This window comes from Berghia stephanieae, chromosome 2, assembly GCF_034508935.2.
Source record: "Berghia stephanieae isolate SIO BIC M18660-M18661 chromosome 2, UCSD_Bste_1.3, whole genome shotgun sequence".
In the NCBI taxonomy this organism is placed as follows: domain Eukaryota; kingdom Metazoa; phylum Mollusca; class Gastropoda; order Nudibranchia; family Aeolidiidae; genus Berghia; species Berghia stephanieae.
In genome coordinates this window covers 85,741,630-85,751,629 of record NC_088361.1, presented here as the reverse complement: position 1 = coordinate 85,751,629, position 10,000 = coordinate 85,741,630, and the positions used below count along the sequence as shown (strand labels likewise).

Sequence of the window (10,000 nt, the reverse complement as noted above, 5' to 3'; positions counted from 1 at the left end):
TGTGTTTAAGATAATTGTCATATAATATGATTTCTTCTGGCATTAAAAATGTCAGGCAGTGAAGTGTGTGGTCGTGTGAGGAAAGAAATAAAATATTCCAAGAAACGTCTATATAATTCGGCTCCAGAATGAGGCAATTGTTTATTTTTGTGATGAATAGAATTGTCTTCGGACATGCTTTCATCTGGCATTGAGTAAGAAAGGCATGGAGGCATGCGATCGGGCGAGGTATGTGTGTGTAGGGAGGAGGGGGTACAAGGAGGGGGGGGGGGGAGGAGGGTTTATGAACGAGGACAATACTGCCTTATTCTGAACCCCCCCCCCCCCCCCGCCAATAAAAAAAATCCCAAAAAACCCCAAAAAACAAACAAAACAAATAAACAAAAAAAGAAAAACACACACAAAAAACCCCCTAAAAAACAAAACAAAACAGAACACGGATTTAAAATCTTGGCCAGAAAACTATCGTCATTCAATTATCGATCGGTCAAAATGGCTCTCATCATGTAAAAAATTCTCACACTTAGGAATTTAATAAAGGCCCACCTTTGATAGCTTTTACAAGATGAGGGTCATTTTAATCGATCGATATTTGAAGGGCGACTTTTCTGGCCAAAATTTTAAATAAAGGTTTTTTTCTCTCCAGTGTACGGCTGAATAGAGAAGAGCCAATGACAATATTAACACAATATAAGACAACAAGGCTAAAGTCTTAATTTAGGATGTTATTCCTTAATGCCTTTGGTATGAAAAAAGTGATTTATCAGTAATATTATCAAGGATTCATTAAACCAATTTCGACGAGTAACTTGCATTTAGATGTGTTAAACTCAAGAAGCCACTATTGAATACTATAATAACCATATATTTTCAAGTCATCTATAAATAATTTACAAGTAGTATCAACAACAACCGGAAGATTATTTATATATTGTATTAAAAGCAATGGACTCAATAAACTCACTTGTGGAACACCCATGATAAAATCCTTATAGTCAGACATTTTCCCATTTATCATCAGTCTTTGAATTGTATTTTAAAGAACATCTTTTATCCATTCATAAAACCTCAAAGTAATTCCATATGATTTTAGTCTAAAGAAAAATATTTCACAAGGAACCGAATCAAAAGCCTTGAGGAAATCAAGGTAATCAACATTAACACATTTCCCGTTATCAAGGAACATTGTTAAGTCTTTTATAACCTGTAACAATTGCTTAATGTAAGACTTTCTTTCTCTAAATACTTTGTAAATATTCAGAAATTCAGTAATAAGATCCTTTAAAATTGACCCATTACCTTGCATAGAATGCATGCCAGACTAATGGGCCTAACATTTTCAGACTTCCCCATTCCAAGCAATAAACGATCGAAACTTTGCCATTACGCTATACCTTTTCTATAATATTATAGGAACCAAACAACTCTCGTTTTCGTTGGACAAAAACAAACACGCACGCACGCGCACCCACACTTACACATATAATGTACAAATACACAAATGTTGAAGTACGTATATATTTAAGGTCTTTCGTGTGAAAAAAAAAATTATAAGTTCACTCTTTTCATCTCGCATTGTCTTGTCCAAGTTGAGGAAACAAAAGGAAAAGTACTTCTTCTGAGCAAACATTTAGGTACCTCGAGCGTCAAATAGGCGTATATTGCCATTTAGGGCAAATAGGCGTATATTGCCATTTAGGATAAGAAATTGCTCGATGAGAAGATACTTTCCACCAGAACCAAACTCAGATACTGTCGAATAAAAAGTGAATAGGTGATTGGGAGGAATTCTGGTCTTTCTCAAATTTAAATCCTGGCATTTCGCGTGATAGTCTGAGTATACCATCGAGCGCCCCCCCCCCCCCCCCAAAAAAAAAAAAAAAAAGGGGGGGGGGAAGAGATGAAAAAAAAACAACAACAAAAAATACGAAAAAAAAAAAAGAAAAAAAGACGTCATCATTTTCTCATTAAAGACTTTCCTGGTAATGTCTCCTTTTGCAAAGCAAAGATTTCTTAATTATGTTCTTTACGCGAAGAAGATAAAGAGAAAACATTTTCGATTCGTGCTCCGGAACCGATTGAACCTTGGCTGTTATTGATGGCGGTACACGTCCTCGGAGACTAGCTTCGTTCGTCTTCGTGTTTACCGTGCTGACCGCAACATCGATTGGAACAGATCAAATTACATTGGGTGGGCGATCACCCCGATTCTTGTTGGTGGTGTTGGCAAATACACAGAGACACTGTACAGGCCAGATAGCTCACATTATTATGTCAAATAGGGATTAGCATTTGTATGTACAAAGGACAGACAAGAACACGAGAAAATGCCAAATTGAAAATATCGTAATCAATTGTCCTATGACTTGGTACCGCAGAATTTTTTTTTAGAGAAAATAAAACAGATTTTACGCTTTGTACATTGGAAATCGTACATTTTATTCTATGTAAAAAAAAATTGAGCTTTTATATAGCGTAATATCCACTAAACGTGTTCAAAGCGCTTTACAAGGGGTCCCTGGCAAACAGCAACAATTCACACGTAGGACGGGACATGACGCCTGTTAGGCGATATTACAATTTTTTCGGACAGAGACAACGCTATTAACGACCAGGTACTCACATTTTACACCTGAGCACCGTGAGATAATGAGAGTAAAGAGCCTTTTCCAAGGTTTCAACTATGCGCCAAGCGAGGCTCGAACCCAAAACCTTCTGATCCGATAGCGAGTGTCATACCACTAGACCACATAGCCGCATGTAGATTCTATAACCTTCTTCTTACCAACTATATAGAAAACTCGTAATATTTGTAAAGATGCAATCAACATTTTCCACGTTCAGATCTGTTTTGAATACAGAACAAAATTTGAAAAAAAAATTATTTTGAAAATCATTTAAAAGAACTTACTATTCTATTATATAACTTAATTTGCTGCAAAAAACTATGTATCGTATGCACTTAATGCTTTTGAGTGAAAAAATAAAATAAATCAATAATTGTGTTGGGTAGGTGCGGCTATGTGGTCTAATGGTATGACACTCGCTTTCAGGTCGGAAGGTCCTGGGTTGGAGCCTCGCTCGGCGCATAGTTGAGTCCTTGAAAAAGGCTCTTTACTCACATTCTCTCACCGTATTCAGGTGTAAAATGAGTATCTGGCCATTAACAGCATTGTCTATGTTGGAACAAAAATTGTAATATCGCCTAACAGGCGTCATGTCTCGTTTTGCAAGTTACGTGTTGCTGTTGGTCAGTACACGTTTAGTGGATATTGCGCTAAATAAAAGCTCACGTTCTTTTGATTTTTTTAGGTATGACATTCCGTGAACAATCCAGAAAATGGTCGGAAATGAGAGAGTAAAACTAAACATGGTAAAGCTAAACATGGATGATCTCTCCAGCTTTCAAAACTATCTCAAGCTTAACATATCTTGAAGTCTCGGGTTAGAATTTTATTGGAAAGTTGAGGCTCATTTCATTCAATCTTTATATGATCATCATCATCACCATCATCATCATCATCATCATCATCATCATCATCATCATCATCATCATCATCATCATCATCATCATCATTATCAACATCATTAGCATCACTGATATCATAATAATTCATATTCCCAACTTAACATCGGTCAACAAAAAGTGGTAAGAAATAGCCACGGGTGGAAAATCACAATAATAACATAAACATTATTTATACATGGAGGTCCATTTAGCCTGGCCTAATGGCATATTGGGACATTGCTACTGAAAGCTACAAAACACACTATTTTCATTTTAGCCAGAACACATTCAGTTCTATTATCGACGAATTGGGATCATCATCAGGTAATCCTAAATTCTTAAACTTAAAATATTCAAAGAAGCCTTGGGTTTAAGACTATTTGTTTAGTTTAACGTCAATTTAATGGATAGATATAATTTTAAATGACAGTTTTGTGGCCAAATTTTTTTTTTTAAAATTAAGAGTTTTTTTCCAGAGTACGTCAGAAAAGTCTAATGGGTCAGAGAAGCAATGCCTCCTGCTTGGTAATCGATGTATGTGTTTGATGTAATGAATCGGTTTCAATATACCGAATGTTATCTCTTTCTATCAAGTGCTTTGTTGTTGTGTAGATTGAAGGAAGATTTTTTTAGAAAACAATAGGTCTTGGTTAGGCTATTTTATGTGTAAGGTATTTAGATGAATGGTATTGGATGGAGAATTTTGGACTACTATATATATTGTTGATGGTTGTTGATGGTTGTTGATGATGGTGATGATGATGGTGGTGGTGGTTATGGTGATGATGATGATGACGATGATGATGATGATGATGATGATGATGATGATGATGATGATGATGCTGACGATGATTACGATGATGATGATGATGGTGGTGGTGGTGATGATGATGATGATGATGATAATGCTGATGATGATTATTATGATGATGATGATGGTGGTGGTGGTGGTGGAGGAGAAGAAAAAGACGAAGAAGAAGAAGAAGAAGAAGAAGAAGAAGAAGAAGAAGAAGAAGAAGAAGAAGAAGAAGAAGAAGAAGAAGAAGAAGAAGAAGAAGAAGAAGAAGAAGAAGAAGAAGAAGTCGCTGACGCCTTTGAGAATTATGACAAAATTATATGAAGTAAAATAAGCTTAAGAAGAGAGCGTGACGTAACTAATCCTATTACCAGAGAAAAAGGTAGAAAATGTCTCATGTCTGAGACAAACTTTGAAGATTGTCCAGCTATCGTATCGGGACAATGACCACGGTCAATGACATCATAAGGAATGTCCTTGTCACGTCACCTTTAAAAACAACAAAAACTTGAGCTTTTATTTAGCGCAATATCCACTAAATGTGCTCAAAGCGCTTTACAAGAAGATCTTGGTTAGGCTTTTTGGCGCAGTACTTTTATGTGTAAGGTACAAATGTCAGATCTAAGTATACCCAGCTATCCACTTATAGCTGGTTGAACAAACCGGAGATTAAGAATATATACAGAACAAACAAACACAAACAAAAACATTTTATTAAAAATAACGAAAAAAAAAAGAAATCAAAACAAAACAAAAACAGAACCCCCCCCCCCCCCCCAAAAAAAAAAAACAAAACAAAAAACAAAAAAAAAAAAACAAAAAAATAAAAAAAAAACAAAAAAAAAAAACAAAACAACTATACAACTTCAAGACCAAATATCGACTTAAGTTATTCACGTTTGGCTGTTAATACGTAAATTATCTCACTTTCTACGTAGATATCATATTGCATTTCAATATAAACCAATAAACAAATACCCCCCCCCCCCCCCCCCAAAAAAAAAAAAAAAAAAAAAAAAAAAAAAAAAAAAAAAAAAAAAAAAAAAAAAAAACAAACCCACAAAACCAAAAAAAAACCCCAAAACAACCCAAAAAAAACAAAACAAAAAAAAAAACAAAAAAAAAAAAAACAAAACAAAAAAAAAAAACATGAAAAAAGAAAGAAAACAAACATATTAAAATCAATACCAAACAAACAACATTTTAGCGTATAGGCGAGATTTTAAATATTGATAGGCAATATTGACTGATATATGAGCATTCATGCATTGCAATATTCCATAAATGTGCTCAAAACACTTAAAAAGGGGTCACGCCAAGCCAACAGCAACACTTAATAAGTAGGACGAGACAAGACTCCAGAAAGGTGCTTTCATCACCCCCCCCCCCCCCCCCCCCCCCCCTGAAATTTATAAACTACCTATGATGTATTGCCGCAGATGAGGTATTCTAAAGATTCATTGAGTGTTTCAGCCACGTGGTCTAGCGGTATGACATTCGCCTACAGATCGGAATCTCCAGGGTTCGAGACCGGTTTTGAGCGGCGTATAGTTGAGTCCTTGGAAAAGACTCTTTTCTCACATTATTTCACTGTACTCAGATCTAAAATTATTACCTGGCCGTTAACAGCGTTGTCTCTGTCGTAAAAAATTGCAATAATGTCGTCAAACTGGCGTCAATAAAATATGTCGTCCTACAACATGTTCAGTATTGTTGTTGGCAAGGATCCCCTTGTAAAGCGCTTTGAGCACGATCGGTGGATATTGCACTATATAAAAGCTCAAGTTTTAGACTGCTCTTAGAATGGTCTGCATTGGTGGCTTAAAAAAACAATCAAAGGTAGGCCTTTTCACAGACAGTGGGAAAATAAATGACGACTGAGTTGAAATCGTGAATGGGGCTTTTGGTACTCCACTGAACGGTACCTTGTTATAGATAGTATGCAGATGACGTCACTCAGGCCTTTGTTATTGTTTTTGCCATCTGCGTTTGTGAGTTGTTCTCACTAAACTGTATTAACCAGACTATAAAAGTTCATGGTTACACATAGTGTGTGTGTTGGTCCGTTATACTTCCGGATGGCAATGTTGTGAACTCCTTGGCCAAGCGCATTCTATCTATAGAAGCTGAAGGCACTGGATTTCAGATATCTATCTGGGACTTCCACAAGATTTTGGATAGCTTCTTGAAAATAATTAGATAATTTTCTGGAGTGAGGAGCTCCAACCCCCCCCCCCCTCCCCCCGTGATTATTTACATATTTATTGTTTAATTGATCAATTTAATTAGAGTATTTATATAGAGCAATAAACACTTGCAGTAATATCATTTGGTCGAATCATATCTCCACTTTCAAACACTCAATGAAAGTCATCAGCCTCGCGTGGAGCTTGAACCCGGAATTAATTTTTGTTTGTTGGCAATTGCATAAAAATAAAGCTTTAGGTTGATTAGTATGACGCATGAACTCTGTGACCTTTGACCTAATTAAACAAGGATATACATATAGAATCTTTCAAAACTCTGTTTCATTTGATCAAGTTAGAGTAAACTCGAACTTCGGCGTTTTAATGCTATTTCTATGATGTATATTTTACAGGAACAAAATATTTGCACTTGTGACGGTTGCTAAGGGTGTCAATTTAGTAAACTTAATTTTTGTTTGAGGTTGCTTGTATCAGGGTGTAAAACGAGTGCTTTCAATTAACTCTCTCCTTACCGGTTCTTTTCAGAATTATTCCCGAAATGTCACGTCTACTTTCTCAACATAAAAATTGATTATTTATTTATGTCCCTTTTACGTGTGACACATTTTTCATTGTATTTTTATTATATATATATATATATATATATATATATATATATAATATATATATATGTATATTTGCATATATGCATAGACCTGTCGTTAATATTATTTGTATGTTATGATTTCATGTTTCTTTTTATTCTCGAGATTGTATATAAGCGCAATTTATTACTATTATTTATCACTCAAACTCAATAGTAAAAAGTAAGTACTATACATACAATTAATCAGTTAGATTAGCTTTACAAAACAACATAAAGTTCTTATAGCTATAATAAAGATTTTTTTTCAAATTTTGTGATTTAAAAAATCTGAATATTCATTGTGTATCGCAGCAAATGTAACGATTTTCCTGTAGTTGGCAATGAGAGGGTTAATTAATCCTGCTTCTGTTCGGCTATGTGGTCTAGTGGTATGAAACCCGCCTTCGAATCGGAAGGTCCGAGGCTCGAGGCCACTCTGATCGACGCATGGTTGAGTCCTTGGAAAAGGATTTTTACTCAAATTCTCTCATCGTATTCAGTGTAAAAATGAGTACTTGGCCGTTAATAGCGTTGTCTCTGTCGGAAAAAAATGTAATTTATATATATATAAAAAATATTGTAATATCGCCAAGCAGGCGTCATGACTCGTTCTACGTGTTACGTGTTGCTGTTGACCAAAGACCCTTTACAAAGCGCTTTGAGCACGTTTCGCGGATATTGCTCTATATAAAAGCTCAAGACAGTAAGGAAGTGATTGGATCAGTTGGCGAAGCGTCCACGATACGTCTAATTGGATTTTGCTCAACGGATCAAGCAAGCCCCTGTCTTTCAACGGTGACATAAGTTTGTTTTTTTAAAAACATTTTAGAGAAAATTCTAATTTGTGTCATTACATGACATAATCAGTGGGAAGGTGAAAATTTAGGATTTGCATTCTTTGCTTTTTCTGAAAGAATATGCTCCCCAGAGCATTTTAATCTTTATTTGGAGTAAATCAGGTGATTTTTCATGAATTTATGGTTAGACGTTTGGAAAAGGTATTCAGCAACTTTTCTCAAATTTCATAACTTTTCAACTTGACTAGCTGTAAAAAATATTTAGAAATGAAATTAAGCTTTGATATTTCCAGAAGATGTACAAAAAAAGGGTTGATTTAATCACTTAAGACAAGAATTTGATAAAAAATTACCTTCGAACTAAACTAGGCAATATCTCAGTTCAAACCTTTTCACCATCCGACTGATTATGTCATTCACTGTAAAATTCACTTCAAATACTGATAAATTAGGCAGACCCTGATCTTTTCAAAAAAATTCCAAACATGAGATTTAAAAAGAAACAAAAAAACTTTCATTTTAAAAATGATTCTTGAGAAGTTTAGCAGGGGCTTTTTATTCATCACTGGACTATAGGAGGTAAAATTAATATTTTTGGCCTAAATGAAATAAGACGTTTTGTGAAAGTTAGGCAGATTACTGCTTAAAGACATTTTGTGAAAGTAAGGGAGATAACTGTTTAATGATATTATTGTAATTTTCAAGTTCCTTTTAAAGGAATTTCATTTTTCTTCTTTTCTTGTTCTTTTTTTCTTTTCTTTTTTTTTTTGGTCTGTTTTTGCTTTAAGGGGGGTAATGGTTGAGTAGATGAGGTAATGCAGTGTATCAGGATCTGCTCCGTGTTCAAGCTGCATTTTCGGTACTAGTTTCCAATCTAATTGGTGGTTCCTTGCTGGTTCCTCCGTGACCAAGCTATGGACATGGATGCCTTTTTAACAATAATTTTAAAGTATGAGTCTCGAGTTCTTCAATCAACATACAGTGCATACACTTTTGAAATTATTATCAGATGTCGTATATTTTATTAAAACTAGCCGAATAAACATATCCGTGGTTTTATTTTTGACTCGAAAATTTAAAATAAAGTATAGATAGAATGCGCTTGGCCAAGGTGTTCACAACATTGCCATCCGGAAGTATAACGGACCAACACACAAACTCTGTGTAACCATGAACTTTTATAGTCTGGTTAATACAGTTTAGTGAGAACAACTCACAAACGCGGATGGCAAAAACAATAACAAAGGCCTGAGTGACGTCATCTTCGAACTATCTATATTTTGCCCTTGAAATCAACCGATGAATGTGATCCGAAGACCCATAAGCCACATAAAGTACTTGCCTATCACCCGGAGCCAAAACCCCACAGATCCTGAGCATCATTCACAAATTGAACACAGATGATTGGAAAAAATGCACTGTTGTCAAGCATTGCGATGCTATTCCTTTTTCATTGTTTCAAAATAAGGTGAGAAATACTCACTTATTGGGCAATATGTTTGTGTGTTTGGCACCTACCAAGGGGAGCTCAGGCCTTTTCGTTGATGGGAAATAAATAGCCAAGGGGACGGAACGGGGTAAATTGTAGGAAGCATTCTGATTGGTTAATGCTTACTTACGGGCGAACCATCAATTGGATTCAGTAGACTGATGTCACGCCGCCCGGCAACGGCGGCCATCTTGGTTCTAAACAAAGAAAATCATTACTTTTTATTCTTCATGCTGGCTAGAACTTTTTATATGCCTTGTGATCAGAATGTGTAAAAGTCAAAACATGATCAAATTTATGTTATTTTTCCTCTGGATACGCTTTTATGTTCGCCGGGGAAATATTTCATACGGGCGTCCGCCATTGTTCCGATAGTTTAGAGCTAGTGTTACTAAATTACCATGCGTCATTAGGAAGGAAGTGACGTTACGACTGTTGAAGAGTATTAGCCTACTTAGAAATAGGAGGCTATAATAATAATAATAATAATAATAATAATAATAATAATAATAATAATAATAATAATAATAATAATAATAATAATAATAATAATAATAATATTAATAATAATAATAATG

The 10,000-nt window shown here is 35.1% G+C and overlaps 1 protein-coding gene across 10 annotated transcripts in view; it reads right to left on the bottom strand.

Annotated features, from left to right (window-relative positions):
- The window catches only part of LOC144965713 (Kv channel-interacting protein 4-like), a 614,382-nt gene that overhangs the window by 10,501 nt on the left and 593,881 nt on the right, over window positions 1–10,000 (bottom strand). The gene's annotated exons all lie outside the window — the stretch shown is intronic.